Source organism: Lucilia sericata, unplaced genomic scaffold (genome assembly GCF_015586225.1).
Source record: "Lucilia sericata isolate MDLA Ls3-8-SP2 unplaced genomic scaffold, ASM1558622v1 Contig000802F_arrow, whole genome shotgun sequence".
In the NCBI taxonomy this organism is placed as follows: domain Eukaryota; kingdom Metazoa; phylum Arthropoda; class Insecta; order Diptera; family Calliphoridae; genus Lucilia; species Lucilia sericata.
The window spans coordinates 31,036-49,021 of record NW_023994794.1 but is presented as its reverse complement, the minus strand read 5'-3'; the positions used below and the strand labels follow the sequence as shown (position 1 = coordinate 49,021).

At 29.9% G+C, this 17,986-nt stretch overlaps 1 protein-coding gene across 1 annotated transcript in view; it reads right to left on the bottom strand.

Moving 5' to 3' along the window:
• Positions 1 to 3,817, bottom strand: part of LOC119608182 (cyclic GMP-binding protein D-like) — a 147,793-nt gene extending 143,976 nt beyond the window's left edge. The window contains exon 1 of the mRNA XM_037962498.1: positions 3,694 to 3,817. The gene's annotated coding sequence lies outside the window, so the exon portion shown is untranslated. The remainder of the gene's footprint in view (positions 1 to 3,693) is intronic.
• Positions 3,818 to 17,986: the final 14,169 nt, after the last annotated feature.

Genomic DNA, 17,986 nt, shown 5'->3' with positions numbered 1-17,986 from the left:
AACTGAAGTTATACTATGGCTAGGTTCGGTTACGTGGGTTGCTCGCTATTTGTAGCCTATTCCCTTATGTTTAGAGTTTATACATAAAGGAGAATGGATTTCCTCTCTAATTTCGTTGACTATGTGGTTCCTGCGTTCCTCGTGAGAAGCAGCCGGTATTTCTAATAAATCCGATCATATTTACTAGTGACGCTTCACTGTGACAGTCTAAATCATGGAAAAGTTCTCTACCAAGATAGAGTAGTCTATGCTCTTGTATGTCACATAGAAGGTGTTGTACCTATTCCTCTTCTTGCTCATCCAAACAACTTCTACAGAAGCTATAACGTGAGTAGCCAATGAGTTACGAAATATGACCAATCATATAGTGCCTATGATTATATACAAGTGGTTCTATTTGACCACCTGAGTTCCATATATCACATATATTAGTTTTATCCTATTCCAATCACATTTTAATTCTATTTCCTGGCATTGCTGGGAATGTTGTTCCCGTTCGATTGGTTTTGTCTATTTCATGTTTTCTTTGAAGTTTATCTTCCAAGTTCTTCCAGTGATGGAAGTTAGATCGTCTGTTTTATGTATCATTAACAATGATCTACCTATGTCTGTCTGTCATTCTGTTTGTCTGTTGTTCCATTTATTTATCTGTCTGTCTGTCTGTCTGTCTGTCTATCTCTATATCTGTTTGTTGAATGTTGTTCCTGAATGTTGTTTCTGTTCGACTGATTTTGTCTAATTTATGTTTTATTTGAAGTTTATCTTCTAGGTTATTCCATTGATAGAAGTTATATCGTCTGTTTTATGTACCATTAACAATGATCTACCTATGCTGTGTGTCATTCTGTTTGCCTGTTGTTCCATATATTTATCTGTCTGTTTGTCTGTCTGTCTATCTGTCTATCTCTATGTCTGTCTGTCTGTCTGTCTGTCTGTCTGTCTGCCTGTCTGCCTGTATATCTGTATGTACTATTTCCGTCCGTCTGTCTGTCTGTCTGTCTGATTGTCTTACTGTTTGTCTACCGGTATGTATATACATATATGTCTGTCTGACTATTTGTATGTCTGTGATTTGTATTTGCATTTCTGTTAAATCGAAAGTAACACAAAAATGGCCATATCAGCTTTTGATTATAAACCCCTCGTATAATTGCTCTTTCGTTTTAATTCTGTTTTATAAAATATATATATAATACTACTACATACATATTTATATATGTATATCGAAAGATAAATAAATTTTTTGTTAAGTCAAATAGAAATGATTATATAAACTATTAATCCCTGATACCATTTAAAAAATACATTAATATTTATAAAAATTTTTATATTAAACATTTAAAAAAAAATAATTAAATACTCAACAAAAACTATATTTTTTATAAGAAATAGCTTTATATTAAAAATAAATATTAATTAATCAACATTAAAAAAATAAATACATGTACATATTATTAACAATAAATACTGAATAAGTAGCTTTCAGCATCATTATGTCAATGTATATATTTTATATGTAATCAAAGTCTAACTATTTAATAATATTTTCTTTAATATACATTAATTAAATAAGTTGAATTTTTTTGCTCTTACTGTTTATTTATTTATATGAATATACATGACGCAAAATATGTATACGTTTCTAGTGAAAAAAAAATCTTATACAAATACAAAGTTATATATTTTATTTAATTATTATAATTAATTGATGGATTTTTTTTTTACATAAAAAAAACTATTAACTATTTGATTTGTAGTTAAATTCGTATATTTTACAGTAGATTAATAAACATTTTTAAAGATTGTGTAAAAACAAATATTTCATTTTGAATTTTAAATATTATTATTTTTTTTTTTTACAATATTTACTTTAGGATTGTATAATACAATGAAGATTGATAAAAAATAAATAAAATATAAACAAGTAAGAAATTATAGTCGGGCGAGGCTATACCCTACACCTGTTACAAACATAAAATGTGATTTAGTTTTCATAATAAAGCATTTAAGTTGAATTGTACCTTGTCTCAGATATACTTAAGCCATTTATTGTGTCATAAAATTGTGGACATTTGAGTCAAATTTTGAAGGGGGCTTTGTATAGGTCATATGAGACCCTATAATTATAAAATTCATGAGAGAACTTTTGCCAGCTTTTTGTCGAGATACGATTATATTAAACATAATTATGAACTTTAAAGCCCTATTCGTCGGGTTCAGTCGTATGGGGGCTAGGTGAAATCATGGACCTATGTTAACAATTTTCAAAAGGCTTCGTCTTCGGCACCATAGAAGATAATGTGCAAAATTTCATTGAATTATTATCAGCCTGTAATTTGATTACAAGTTTTACATGCCCTGTTCAGGGGTTCAGTTGTATGGGGGCTAGGTGAAATAATGGACCGAAATAATGGGACAATAGAAGATCATTTACCACATTTCATTGTATTATCTTCAAAAATGCGAACTGTAGTTTGATTACTAGGTTTACGTGGACGGACAGACAGACAGACAGACAGACAGACAGACAGACAGACAGACAGACGGACGGACAGACGGACGGACACAGCTAAATCGAATCAGAAAATTATTCTAAGCCAATAATATTGTGCGTTACAAACACCAGCACAAACCCAATATACCCTCCTCACCAAAGTGGTGTAGGGTATAAAAATGTACTAATTGATATTAAGTCAGTTTGACATGAATACATATAAAGTACATTAACATGTTATATAATTTAAGGTAAGTTGATTAGCAGATTATATTTTAAAATGCCATTTTTTAAAGCATAAAAATGTTGATAAAAGAAGTTTTATCCCATAGAAGTTATTCCCTAAAGTTCAAAAAATCGTCAAAATTGTATATATGATTCGAGAAAATTTGTTTTTATTTTAATTTAACCGAACTACGAATGACCGGAAATCTATAAAAAAAGAAAACATCTAAAAATATCTAGTAATACCACAAAAATCTGTCAAAATAATGAAGTAAACAACTAAAAATAGCTAGAAAAATCAATAGATTATATGACAATGACATTATACTTGACTACAATAACAAATAAATCTTAAGTTAAAGAACTTCTTCCTTTATGTATTATATTCCCCGAAAAAAAAAACAAAATTTAATTAACAAAACTGACACAAACAAAATTTAAGATTCAAGATAATTTAACAAGCACAAGTATAGTGATAAAGTGTCTTTAGAATTTAAATACTAAATGTAAATTTTCGAAAAAAGATATAAAAATGAAAAAGATATTATAAATGCGTAATCATTTTTATATTACACAAAAGAAAACTCAACTATAATTTTCATTCTGTTGGTTTGTTTATAATATTTTTATTGTAGTCGTGTAGTTATAAAAGTATAAACCACAAAAATGCCTGTAAGTAGGATGTACCTGCAGTTATATAAAATAACAAGGACTGGTGCTACAGTAGCAGCAAATGAAAGAAATATATGTATCTGTATATAGTATAAAAGAATTACGTTTTTGCCTCAAGTACGACATCATTATTATCGTTATTGTTATCACAATGAACATCAGTGGGTTTCGGCATCATTGACACCTTTATGGCAGCTCATTGTACAACAGTTTTCATATTTATATATATACTTTTTTTAGCTTCTACAACTTGTGCCGTTGTTGTACATACTCATTATTATAAAACATTCATTCTTACTTACCTCAAAAAACGAAAAAACTACACTTGTTCACATTGAAAGTCTTACGTTCTACAACTTGAAGATTCTTGTTACTGGCATCATGTTCTTTAAGAAGTTGAATAAGAAGCACCATTTGATATTCTTAAAGTTTTATTTAGTTGTATTTTTATTTAGAGCAGAAAAAAGATATATGTGCTGTTTGTTAAGATTTTATGCAGCAAATTTGTACTTCCTGCTCGTGTATATAATGATACGGATGTAAAGCCAGCTAACGGCAACAAGTTGCCATAAGATATTTAGATTTTCCTTTTGAAAATTAAGGAAATGTTAGAATGTGTGATTGTATGAGTTTATGCACACAAATGACATTTTTGCCTATATATAGGTAAATTTTCAGCAAATCCAGTTCCTTCCTATGACATCAAAACAACTGATTTATAAAATGAAAAATATTGTGTATTAATACTAATGCGGACATTCCCATGTGTTTAAGGGATGTAGATCATCCCTAATTTTTAACATGAAAATAAAAAGTTTAGTATCGAACGGTTATGTCAGGTCATTTCAGAATGATCTCCTAGAAGTTTATAATATATTGAATAATTTAATTTTAGAACAATTATGTTTTGTCAATTTAATGTTAATATCGTAATTATATCCCACGCCACTTTAGTTAGCAGGGTATATTGGGTTTGTGGTGATATTTGTAAAGCACATTAATATTGGTCCTATACCTATCTTAATGTATAGCAATCGGCTAAGAATATCATTCTGAGTGGATTCAGCTTTATCCGTCCGTCTTTCTGTACTCTTTTCGTGCGTCTTTCCGTCCGTCTTTCCCTCCGTCTGACCGCCTGTCCTTCTGTACTTGGTCCTCTTATTGTTCCGGGAAAGAAGCTTATAGAAAATGGTTAAGATCGGTCCAATACAGGAATATTCTGGAATTTATAGTCAAAGATAGCTCATTTGGTTTCAATCAAAAGTCTCGTTGTGGTATCATTTTGTGATCGGTACCTATCCTAATCCAACTGATAACCGTTCCTCTCATCCAACAAATACGTCGTTTTCTGTTAAAAAGTTGTATTTTAGTGTTCTATAAACAACAAGGCAGCCTTATTAAGGGTGTTAGCTTTCAGATTGTCATAGATTTCTCCATCTGCAAGAATCCCCTATCGCCTAAAAACATTCTTGAAGAGATGCCCATTCAAGGACTTTGAGGGCTGCTTTACTACCAAAATAAGAATATTAATTAACCTGTTCAGCATCTATTTTAATGGCTTTCGGTCTAGATTATGCTGATTAACAGTTGTGTACTTAAATTGTTCGTCAATGTAAATGTGAATGATTATTTGCCAGAAGTAAAGGGTGTTCTCTACCTTTCTGGGATATTTCTAACAAAATCCGGATAGGAAATAAAAAATTGAGAATATCCTTTGCATAATTTGATCACAGTTGTTGCATTATTTGCGTTGCTTGTATTGGAGCAATGGCAAATCATGGACCGATATTAAAAAGTTCTAATACCAAACTAAGCTAATCAATAGAGAAGTTTTTGGGCTCAAAGATAAACACACAGACAGTCAAATGTAAGCATAAACATAATTACAGAGAGACATTGCTAGATTGTTTTAGAATCTAACAAAAATCTAGGTCTATGGTTACAAACAAAACGACCATATTAATATACTACCATCTTTTTAATGATGAGTATAAAACTTTCAGAGGGTATAGTTATTGACACTGTAATTAAATGGCGACATCTAGGTCCAAAAAACGAATTGTTTCTAATACCATTCCTTAAAGAGGAATTTGGTTATTTTTCAAATTAATACTTTTACTTAGTAAGACACATAAACATCCCAGTAAAAACTTTCATTACCATGTAAGGAGTTAAGTGCTAAAATTTACTTTACACAATAGCATTTTAAGTCGTTATTTTAACACGGTGATGTCATTGGAGGCAAGTACTTACCACAAACGATTACAAGTAATTAGAAAAAGTAGTGATTGTAAATCGCATGAAAAAACGTACACAGCTTCTATATCTTCATTGGAAATATGACTAATGAATTAGAAAGTATTTATATAACGCATTATTAGTAAGACCTTATTAGACTATTTCTATGTAATCCAGATAATATGTAGTAGTCAAAGAAAAGTATGTTGTTAGGTAAGTAATTACCATTGAAAGTCATTACCTAGCTTTTGCTGGGATCCTTTTAAATAAATATTTTTTTCTTAAATTGTGTTAAATTTACTCTAAGGGCATAATATGCCTTGCAATTATGACATTATATAAAATATACTTAAGAGCCACATATGAGACAAAACGAAAACTCTTCCTTAAAAGGCGGCCTAATTTTCATATAAAGAAGTATTGTTTCCTTTATCGCAACTCTAGCCAATTTTTACACATATTTAGTATAGAAAAAACATATATTCAATTTTGTTTCTTTTGTTGCTATTTTTACCAAGATAATTTTCTGTTTTGTTTCTTTCTTTCATTTTCCTTCATTTCCTGATGATGCTGGTAATGTTATTAATGTTGGTGTTTTTTCTTTTTATCTTGTCTTAAGAAAAATTTACAATAACATAACGTAAAAATAGCAACACAAAGGAAAAATTTTCCCTAAAACAACTTACCACACACCTTGTTGGTGTTTGTATTCATATACATACCTACATATTTGTGGGTGTATAAGTAATGTTCCCCTTTTTTTTGAGTTTTCTTTCTTAACACACGAGTATACTCATATTCACACACTCAACCATACTTATTTATGTTAACAACTTCCTGTTTTGCATTTTTGTATTTTCGCCAGTTGTTTATCACGCTTGTTCTCCGCAGAATTCTGTAACATACTGTTTATGTAACTACATTGTTAGTGTGTAAGTGGTTGGTTATTTGATTGGTGTGAGTGGCACATATGTATGAGTACACCAAGGTATTTGACTAAAGTTATTTGCCTGTAAATATCCCAGTAGTTCGGGGTAAATGTCCCGAACTAGAGGATTTGGGGTGAATGTCCCGAACATCTAAGAGAAATTAAAACTACGATACCCATAATGATAGAACTGTGACAAAATAAATAAAATTATTTAACTGTTATTTTATTTATTTTTATCTAGTGATTAGTCTATGAGTTATACATTTACTACATTTAAAACTGCCGGGTTATGTTGTTCACTAGTTATACTACATCATATGTTCATTGCCGCCAGCTGTTCATTTTGTTTTGTATTAAAAATTTTCTTTTGAACACAATCCAATTGTTTGTACTTTGCAAATTATTTTTTCTTTTATGTACTATGCTACTCAGTCATTGACGAGTGGATATTATGAATTTACATACATATCGTGAGAAGAGAGTTAAAAATAATTTTGATACATTTTTTTATGCAATTTAACAGCGTAAAATAAACCAACTTAATAATCTTATTTACCCATCATCAAATCATACGCTTTAAAAATAAACAGAATTTCGTAAGATTTTGGTCAATTTTGGACCAAAGTCTTTCTAATTTGCAGAAGTAACAAACTTGCAGACTTACAGGTGGGTGGACGTCTTAGAATCTAATAGAAATCAAATACCCTCGATGTGTTAAAAACTGAATTACTAAACCAATATATCCTCCATTTGGTTCTAGCATTTTTTCAGCCGCTTAAAATACCAATTTAGAACAAGACTCTATAAACATAATAGTTCCAACAGTTACACGATAGTGATAATACACACTTATGTTGCACATTTATTACTTTCCTTTAACAAAATGTTTATAATTATAAAAAACTAATTCTAATTAAATCAAGAACAAAATACTCATACAACTATACATATGTACTTGTACATACCATACATTTGTAGGAGATTTGTAAACTCTAACAAAAAAAAATTGCATATATTTAATCTAATATTAATGAAATTGATTTCAAGTTAAGAAACAATAAACACAAAACTTGATTTGTTTGTTTTCTACAAATAAACCTGAAAATAAAAATCTTTATAAATTTTTAATTTCAAGAAAATGAAATTATTTTTACTCTCAAGCAAAAACAAAAACTTAAATATTGATTTTTGTTATTTTATTCTAGTAAACAGTTTCAAAAGCTTTGAAAATATAATTTTAGCATTATTACTGAAATGGTAAAACTCTTATAAAAGATTTATTTTTTTTAAATCCTGTTATAACAAATATTCCCCTTCACATTCCCAATAATTGCACAGCATTAATCCTTATGTCAGTAATACCATTTCTATAAATCATTATAAATTAACAACAATTTATAAATTACATTTGTCTTTGTCTCCATATAGTACATACATTAATTTTAAAAAATTTGACTAACTGTATAATTAATAAAATCGCCATTATTTTAATTAATGCATATTCATCAAAAAAACAACTAAAAATGAGCAAATGAAAGAAATATTTAAAAAATAATTCTCTTTAATCTGACAAAAACTGGAGGAGGTTAAACAACTCCAGTATAAAAGTTTGACTAAATTATGTTCTTTTCAACATTTTTGGGTCATTTTATGAAAAATTATTATAATTAAATTTTCCACATTTATGCATCTATTAATGGGCAAGACTAAAACAGCAACGACAACCGCCATGCGAGCGAGAAAAATAATTTGGTTGCATAAAGATTAAATTTGTAATAAAACAGCTACGAATTTATATAGCATAAAATTAGATTAAAGCGTTAAAATCTTTGAAATGAATAAAAATGTAGAGTGCTTTGACACTAACATGAAAATTTTTTAAATACTAGCGTAAAATGTTTTCCTCCAGCCTAGTCTATAGTCTAGTCTATAGTCTAGTCTATAGTCTAGTCTATAGTCTAGTCTATAGTCTAGTCTATAGTCTAGTCTATAGTCTAGTCTATAGTCTAGTCTATAGTCTAGTCTATAGTCTAGTCTATAGTCTAGTCTATAGTCTAGTCTATAGTCTAGTCTATAGTCTAGTCTATAGTCTAGTCTATAGTCTAGTCTATAGTCTAGTCTATAGTCTAGTCTATAGTCTAGTCTATAGTCTAGTCTATAGTCTAGTCTATAGTCTAGTCTATAGTCTAGTCTAGTCTGTAGTCTAGTCTATAGTCTAGTCTATAGTCTAGTCTATAGGCTAGTCTATAGTCTAGTCTATAGTCTAGTCTATAGTCTAGTCTATAGTCTAGTCTATAGTCTAGTCTATAGTCTAGTCTATAGTCTAGTCTATAGTCTAGTCTATAGTCTAGTCTATAGTCTAGTCTATAGTCTAGTCTATAGTCTAGTCTATAGTCTAGTCTATAGTCTAGTCTATAGTCTAGTCTATAGTCTAGTCTATAGTCTAGTCTATAGTCTAGTCTATAGTCTAGTCTCTATAGTCTAGTCTATAGTCTAGTCTATAGTCTAGTCTATAGTCTAGTCTATAGTCTAGTCTATAGTCTAGTCTATAGTCTAGTCTATAGTCTAGTCTATAGTCTAGTCTATAGTCTAGTCTATAGTCTAGTCTATAGTCTAGTCTATAGTCTAGTCTATAGTCTAGTCTATAGTCTAGTCTATAGTCTAGTCTATAGTCTAGTCTATAGTCTAGTCTATAGTCTAGTCTATAGTCTAGTCTATAGTCTAGTCTATAGTCTAGTCTATAGTCTAGTCTATAGTCTAGTCTATAGTCTAGTCTATAGTCTAGTCTATAGTCTAGTCTATAGTCTAGTCTATAGTCTAGTCTATAGTCTAGTCTATAGTCTAGTCTATAGTCTAGTCTATAGTCTAGTCTATAGTCTAGTCTATAGTCTAGTCTATAGTCTAGTCTATAGTCTAGTCTATAGTCTAGTCTATAGTCTAGTCTATAGTCTAGTCTATAGTCTAGTCTATAGTCTAGTCTATAGTCTAGTCTATAGTCTAGTCTATAGTCTAGTCTATAGTCTAGTCTATAGTCTAGTCTATAGTCTAGTCTATAGTCTAGTCTATAGTCTAGTCTATAGTCTAGTCTATAGTCTAGTCTATAGTCTAGTCTATAGTCTAGTCTATAGTCTAGTCTATAGTCTAGTCTATAGTCTAGTCTATAGTCTAGTCTATAGTCTAGTCTATAGTCTAGTCTATAGTCTAGTCTATAGTCTAGTCTATAGTCTAGTCTATAGTCTAGTCTATAGTCTAGTCTATAGTCTAGTCTATAGTCTAGTCTATAGTCTAGTCTATAGTCTAGTCTATAGTCTAGTCTATAGGTCTAGTCTATAGTCTAGTCTATAGTCTAGTCTATAGTCTAGTCTATAGTCTAGTCTATAGTCTAGTCTATAGTCTAGTCTATAGTCTAGTCTATAGTCTAGTCTATTAGTCTAGTCTATAGTCTAGTCTATAGTCTAGTCTATAGTCTAGTCTATAGTCTAGTCTATAGTCTAGTCTATAGTCTAGTCTATAGTCTCGTCTAGTCTATCTATAGTCTAGGTCTATAGTCTAGTCTATAGTCTAGTCTATAGTCTAGTCTATAGTCTAGTCTATAGTCTAGTCTATAGTCTAGTCTATAGTCTAGTCTATAGTCTAGTCTATAGTATAGTCTAGTCTATAGTCTAGTCTATAGTCTAGTCTATAGTCTAGTCTATAGTCTAGTCTATAGTCTAGTCTATAGTCTAGTCTATAGTCTAGTCTATAGTCTAGTCTATAGTCTAGTCTATAGTCTAGTCTATAGTCTAGTCTATAGTCTAGTCTATAGTCTAGTCTTAGTCTAGTCTATAGTCTAGTCTATATAGTCTAGTCTATAGTCTAGTCTATAGTCTAGTCTATAGTCTAGTCTATAGTCTAGTCTATAGTCTAGTCTATAGTCTAGTCTATAGTCTAGTCTATAGTCTAGTCTATAGTTATAGTCTATAGTCTAGTCTATAGTCTAGTCTATAGTCTAGTCTATAGTCTAGTCTATAGTCTAGTCTAGTCTATAGTCTAGTCTATAGTCTAGTCTATAGTCTAGTCTATAGTCTAGTCTATAGTCTAGTCTATAGTCTAGTCTATAGTCTAGTCTATAGTCTAGTCTATAGTCTAGTCTATAGTCTAGTCTATAGTCTAGTAGTCTAGTCTAGTCTAGTCTATAGTCTAGTCTAGTCTAGTCTATAGTCTAGTCTATAGTCTAGTCTATAGTCTAGTCTATAGTCTAGTCTAGTCTAGTCTAGTCTATAGTCTAGTCTATAGTCTAGTCTATAGTCTAGTCTATAGTCTAGTCTATAGTCTAGTCTATAGTCTAGTCTATAGTCTGGTCTATAGTCTAGTCTATAGTCTAGTCTATAGTCTAGTCTATATTCTAGTCTATAGTCTAGTTTATGGTCTAGTCTATAGTCTAGTCCATAGTCTAGTCTATAGTCTAGTCTATAGTCTAGTCTATAGTCTAGTCTATAGTCTAGTCTATAGTCTAGTCTATAGTCTAGTCTATAGTCTAGTCTATAGTCTAGTCTATAGTCTAGTCTATAGTCTAGTCTATAGTCTAGTCTATAGTCTAGTCTATAGTCTAGTCTATAGTCTAGTCTATAGTCTAGTCTATAGTCTAGTCTATAGTCTAGTCTATAGTCTAGTCTATAGTCTAGTCTATAGTATAGTCTATAGTCTAGTCTATAGTCTAGTCTATAGTCTAGTCTATAGTCTAGTCTATAGTCTAGTCTATAGTCTACAGTCTAGTCTATAGTCTAGTCTATAGTCTAGTCTATAGTCTAGTCTATAGTCTAGTCTATAGTCAAGTCTATAGTCTAGTCTATAGTCTAGTCTATAGTCTAGTCTGTAGTCTAGTCTGTAGTCTAGTCTATAGTCTAGTCTATAGTCTAGTCTATAGTCTAGTCTATAGTCTAGTCTATAGTCTAGTCTATAGTCTAGTCTATAGTCTAGTCTATAGTCTAGTCTATAGTCTAGTCTATAGTCTAGTCTATAGTCTAGTCTATAGTCTAGTTTATAGTCTAGTCTATAGTCTAGTCTAAAGTCTAGTCTATAGTCTAGTCTATAGTCTAGTCTGTAGTCTAGTCTGTAGTCTAGTCTATAGTCTAGTCTCTAGTCTAGTCTATAGTCTATTCTATAGTCTAGTCTACAGTCTAGTCTATAGTCTATTCTATAATCTATTCTATAGTCTATTCTATAGTCTATTCTATAGTTTATGCTATAGTCTGCTTTATAGTCTAGTTTATAGTCTAGTCTTTAGTCTAATCTATAGTCTATTTTATAGCCTATAATAATATCTAGTCTAGCGTAATCTACAATTTAAGTAGCCAATAATGCAACTAGCTTTGGTCGCTTCCTATTGGCTCTATGATATATTTTATTATAGATCTTTTTTCTTAATATGCAAAAAACAGAACTATTAAAAAACAAATTAAAATCTAATTAGTTTTAGATTAATATGACATATTATTCTAATTAGTTTTTTTTTTAATATTGATATTTTTATAAAATATACGAGCTTTAAATAAGCTTATCTGAAGCTAATTTATTATTAAGCCATAAATTATATTTAAACAAATATATTGTTTTTTTTTTATGAAAAAATATAAATATTATTATAAATCCATAAGTTTTAGCAAAACTAGTAAAATTATCTAGCACAGATTAAAACAAATTTGTGATAATTTTGATATTCAGTTATACATAATATACACACTTTTATGAAAAATTTTATTATTTTTTTTTTTAAATACATATATTACGTTGCTAGTTATCCCTTAGACTTCTGGACCGATTGAACTAGCAACTTACCATGTGGCCTTCCGCGACGTTCGGGAAGGTGTCTATATAAACTTTCCACCACCATGTACAAATACAAATTATTTGATTATTTTTTTATAATTTTGTAATTATTTATCATATATAGTAAATTGTTAGAAATAAATTTTTTTCATTGTTTTTGCTTTTCCCAGAATTTGCACAACGTGTTCTACCCTTTCTATGGATTTTCTAAAATTTAAATTATTTCGTTATGTAATAGATATAGGTATGTAGATATTTTAATACGTTCATACATGACTGACTTCCAACAAAGTGTGCAACAAAATGTTGAAAAGAATTTTTATATTTTTCCGACATGTACAAATTCGTATGAAATTTTGCCTAATTAGAGTATAAATAAAGTACATAATTTGAAAAAATATGTAGGTATTGTTTTTTTTTTTTGTTTAGTAAATAAAAATACCAATGAATAGCTGACTAATTTAAAATAACTGAAAACATAACGTACTTCCTAATTGTTTTCGGAAAAATTGGACCACTATAAAAATATGTGCCAAAAGGGAGGGATTGTTATTATGTTCGTAAACAATGATGTTAAATTTCTATGGTAATATGTATATGTATAATAATAATTTTTCTTCTTTTTAGAGGAAATTTTATTATACGTATGTATTTGCAAATTTATTTCCATTTGCAGAATCGATAAGAAATGTTCAGGAAAAGTGGTAATCCTGTAGATAAGAATATATAAATCAAGACTATAGACTATATTAAAGACTAGGCTACAGACTGGACTATATACTAGACTATCACTAGTCTATAGACTATACTATGGACTATACTATAGACTAGACTATAGACTAGACTATACTATAGACTAGACTATAGTCTAGACTATACTATAGACTAGACTATAGTCTAGACTATAGACTAGACTATAGACTAGACTATAGACCAGACTATAGAATAGACTATATACTAGACTATAGACTAGACTATAGACTACACTATAGACTAGACTATAGACTAGACTATAGACTAGACTATAGGCTAGACTATAGACTAGACTATAGACTATACTATAGACTAGACTATAGGCTAGACTACAGACTAGACTATAGACTAGACTATAGACTAGACTATAGACTATACTATATACTAGACTATAGACTAGACTATAGACTAGACTATAGACTAGACTATAGACTAGACTATAGACTAGACTATAGACTAGACTATAGACTAGACTATAGACTAGATTATAGACTAGACTATAGACTAGACTATAGACTAGACTATAGACTAGACTATAGACTAGACTATAGACTAGACTATAGACTAGACTATAGACTAGACTATAGACTAGACTATAGACTAGACTATAGACTAGACTATAGACTAGACTATAGACTAGACTATAGACTAGAATATAGACTAGACTAGAAACTAGACTATAGACTAGACTAGAGACTAGACTATAGACTAGACTATAGACTAGACTATAGACTAGACTATAGACTAGACTATAGACTAGACTATAGACTAAACTATAGACTAAACAATAGACTAGACTATAGACTAAACTATAGACTAGACTATGGATTAGACTATAGACTAGGCTATAGACTAGACTATATACTAGACTATAGACTAGACTATGGACTAGACTATGGACTAGACTATAGACTAGACTATTGACTAGACTATAGACTAGACAATAGACTAGACTAGACAATAGACTAGACTATAGACTAGACAATAGACTAGACTATAGACTTTACTATAGACTTTACTATAGACTAGACTATGGACTAGATTATTGACTAGAATATAGACTAGACTATAGACTAGACTATAGCCTAGACTATAGCCTAGACTATAGACTAGATTATAGAGTAAAGTATAGACTAGACTATAGACTAGGCTATAAACTAGACTATAGACTATACTATAGACTAGATTATAGACTAGACTATAGGCTAAGCTATAGGCTAAGCTATGGACTAGACTATAGACTAGACTATAGACCAGACTATAGAATAGACTATATACTAGACTATAGACTAGACTATAGACTACACTATAGACTAGACTATAGACTAGACTATAGACTAGACTATAGGCTAGACTATAGACTAGACTATAGACTAGACTATAGACTAGACTAGACTATAGACTAGACTATAGGCTAGACTACAGACTAGACTATAGACTAGACTATAGACTAAACTATAGACTAGACTATAGACTATACTATATACTAGACTATAGACTAGACTATAGACTAGACTATAGACTAGACTATAGACTAGACTATAGACTAGACTATAGACTAGACTATAGACTAGACTATAGACTAGATTATAGACTAGACTATAGACTAGACTATACACTAGACTATAGACTAGACTATAGACTAGACTATAGACTAGACTATAGACTAGACTATAGACTAGACTATAGACTAGACTACAGACTAGACTATAGACTAGACTAGAGACTAGACTATAGACTAGACTAGAGACTAGACTATAGACTAGACTATAGACTAGACTATAGACTAGACTATAGACTAGACTATAGACTAGACTATAGACTAAACTATAGACTAGACTATAGACTAAACTATAGACTAGACTATAGACTAGACTATGGATTAGACTATAGACTAGACTATAGACTAGACTATAGACTAGACTATGGACTAGACTATGGACTAGACTATATACTAGACTATTGACTAGACTATAGACTAGACTATTGACTAGACTATAGACTAGACAATAGACTAGACTAGACAATAGACTAGACTATAGACTAGACAATAGACTAGACTATAGACTAGACAATAGACTTTACTATAGACTAGACTATGGACTAGATTATTGACTAGACTATAGACTAGACTATAGCCTAGACTATAGCCTAGACTATAGACTAGATTATAGAGTAAACTATAGACTAGACTATAGACTAGGCTATAAACTAGACTATAGACTATACTATAGACTAGATTATAGACTAGTCTATAGGCTAAGCTATGGGCACAAACATTATAATCTTATGCTTATAATATATTGATACATATACATATGTAGTTACATTTAGTAGTTATTTCTCGAAACCACACCCAATAAAAGACGTTACCATAACCTCTTATAACCAGCTCAAATAATATAACAAAACTTGAAAAAACGATTAAAGAGATTTTGAATTAACTATAATTTAACAAATATTACACAAAAATGTGTACATACGCAAAAAAAATTTTATATTCTTTTGCATTCTTGCTGAATACGGGTTTTTTCACTACAAAAGATTTTCAAAAAAAAAATAGATTAGTAAGAAATTATTCTCTTGTTATATGGCCAACATATGTTGCAACATGCGTATGAGTAATATTAATAAAAAAATTAATATTTCATATTAATCATACGCCTTATAAGTGCAATTTTTATTGGTTTTGCAAAGTTGTGAAGACAAGCAACAAATCACCATAATGGTAATTTATAGTCAATGAAAAAAACAATAAAAATATGTGTTTAAATTTATGGTATTTCGTATAGGCATTATGTGAATAATATATTTGTACTTATATGTATATATTGTATATGCCCAAAAAAGACAATAATAGCTGTACGACAAAATTTATAAAAAAAAGTAATTGCTTTAAAAAATATATCATACCTCAAAATGATTTTTTTTAATCCGTCATACAAAAAACATATTGATAAATTTAAAATTGTCATAAATTTTAAAGAAATTATCGTTGAAATTTTGTTAAGAAACCTCCCCCAATTACTCCGTTTTATGATGGCTAAAATGCTTGAAATATTTATACCATTAAGCATACAAATACAAAATTCCTAGAAGTTCACAGAAATAGGAATAACTTTACCAGCCTTACTGTCACTTAAGTAGTATATTGCATGCACATTGCCAATAAGGGTTATTTACTTACTTATTTTCTCCCTACATTTTCAAAATATTTATTATTAAGATTCTTATATTCATGCCATTCTTTGGTTTCCATTTTTCTATTCATTTTTTTTCATACTTGCTAACATTTAATATGTCCAAAGAAAGAATTGGGTTAAATATTTATGAAAGTAGTACCACATTACAAATGTGCTATACATAATACTTATTAATACACCAGAATACATATTTTCTAGTTATTTTGTAATTGGAAATTAATTAGTATGTAAGAAATAAACTAGAAAATTTTTGAAGTACATAATAAGTATTTCTTTTTCAAATAACAAGTAGATTGGTCAAGTATTGAAAAAAATCGAAAATTTTCTCAACGTATTACATTCATATTTGAATGACCCTTGAAAGATGTTTATTCTAGCATGCATTCACATGAGTACCTGCTCATGCTTAAAAATAAAAAAATAATGAATAAAAAACTTAATTCAATTCAAAGATATTATTTAAAAATAGAGGAGAAAAAACCTGAGTAAAAATAAAAAAAAATTAATTAAATTTGACTCCTAATTGATGACAATGCCATGAATAATTTATCATTAGATATATAAGGGGCAAGTGGCTTATGGGATGGGAAAAAGTAAATGTGATTTTCCTTTTAGAAATTTTTGAAATCCCTTTTTCCGAAATTGTAAACTTTTCACTTAACAAAATGTTTTAGTCGATCCTATAGTCTAGTCTATAGTCTAGTCTATAGTCTAGTCTATAGTCTAGTCTATAGTCTAGTCTATAGTCTAGTCTATAGTCTAGTCTATAGTCTAGTCTATAGTCTAGTCTATAGTCTAGTCTATAGTCTAGTCTATAGTCTAGTCTATAGTCTAGTCTATAGTCTAGTCTATAGTCTAGTCTATAGTCTATAGTCTAGTCTATAGTCTAGTCTATAGTCTAGTCTATAGTCTAGTCTATAGTCTAGTCTATAGTCTAGTCTATAGTCTAGTCTATAGTCTAGTCTATAGTCTAGTCTATAGTCTAGTCTATAGTCTAGTCTATAGTCTAGTCTAGTCTAGTCTAGTCTATAGTCTAGTCTATAGTCTAGTCTATAGTCTAGTCTATAGTCTAGTCTATAGTCTAGTCTATAGTCTAGTCTATAGTCTAGTCTATAGTCTAGTCTATAGTCTAGTCTATAGTCTAGTCTATAGTCTAGTCTATAGTCTAGTCTATAGTCTAGTCTATAGTCTAGTCTATAGTCTAGTCTATAGTCTAGTCTATAGTCTAGTCTATAGTCTAGTCTATAGTCTAGTCTATAGTCTAGTCTATAGTCTAGTCTATAGTCTAGTCTGTAGTCTAGTCTAGTCTATGGTCTAGTCTATAGTCTAGTCTATAGTCTAGTCTATAGTCTAGTCTGTAGTCTAGTCTATAGTCTAGTCTATAGTCTAGTCTATAGTCTAGTCTATGGTCTAGTCTATAGTCTAGTCTATAGTCTAGTCTATAGTCTAGTCTGTAGTCTAGTCTATAGTCTAGTCTATAGTCTAGTCTGTAGTCTAGTCTATAGTCTAGTCTGTAGTCTAGTCTATAGTCTAGTCTATAGTCTAGTCTATAGTCTAGTCTATAGTCTAGTCTATAGTCTAGTCTATAGTCTAGTCTATAGTCTAGTCTATAGTCTAGTCTATAGTCTAGTCTATAGTCTAGTCTATAGTCTAGTCTATAGT